This window comes from Trachymyrmex cornetzi, unplaced genomic scaffold (genome assembly GCF_001594075.2).
Source record: "Trachymyrmex cornetzi isolate Tcor2-1 unplaced genomic scaffold, Tcor1.1 scaffold1754, whole genome shotgun sequence".
NCBI lineage: Eukaryota > Metazoa > Arthropoda > Insecta > Hymenoptera > Formicidae > Trachymyrmex > Trachymyrmex cornetzi.
Window position 1 is genome coordinate 11,722 of NW_017296369.1, and position 856 is coordinate 12,577.

The 856-nt window shown below is 32.9% G+C and overlaps 1 protein-coding gene across 1 annotated transcript in view; it reads left to right on the forward strand.

The window, feature by feature from the left end:
• LOC108759248 (fatty acid synthase-like) overlaps window positions 1–856 on the forward strand; it is a 37,778-nt gene that overhangs the window by 3,316 nt on the left and 33,606 nt on the right.

Below are 856 nucleotides of genomic sequence, written 5' to 3' on the forward strand. Positions count from 1 at the left end.
TCTTCAGTGAAATAAAGAAAACAAACAAGCGCCACCGGATCATTCTTCATCAAGACGATGCCAGCTGTCACACATCTCGTGTAACAACCGACTATTTGAGCACTCAAAAAATCGAATTAATGGGTCATTCGCCGTACAGTCCTGATTTGGCACCAAATGACTTCTTTTTGTTCCCGAACGTCAAGAATAAATTGCGTGGACAACGATTTTCGTCGGTAGAAGAAGTCGTTAATGCGTTCAAAAACTATATTTTGGAGGTGTCTCAAGCGGAATGGAAAAAATGCTTTGACAAGTGGTTCGAACGCATGCAAAAGTGTATAGATCATAAAGAAGAATATTTTGAAAAACAATAAATGACAAATTATTGTCTTTTTATTATTAGGCTCAAAATATAAATAGAGACCCTCGTACTACTAAATTTCACTCCGTAAAATCTATTCTCGGGCATTCTGAACCTGTGAGTGGTTTTAATCAGATTACTAAGGTAAAATAAATAGTATTTCCGGTTTTGTCTATTATTATAAAATTTATTTTTATTTGATATAGTTCAATAAATTAATATATTACTGCCTTTTTTTACGAAAATTTTATTTATTTTTCAACATAGTCTTTTTTTAAAAAGTTACTGACACTTATCAAACTGCCCATATACAATACATAATGTATGGTTAATCGACATTTTACAAATTCATTCAAATTCACACTTCAAAACTGTTATTATAACTATTAGGCAAAAATAGCATTCAAAACTGGTTTTGTTCCACCAAATATTAATTATACAATGCCAAGGAAAGGTATAGATGCTTTGATAAATAGCTGTGTTTGTGTAATCCTAAGTGGGGGGGGGGGGGGGGGG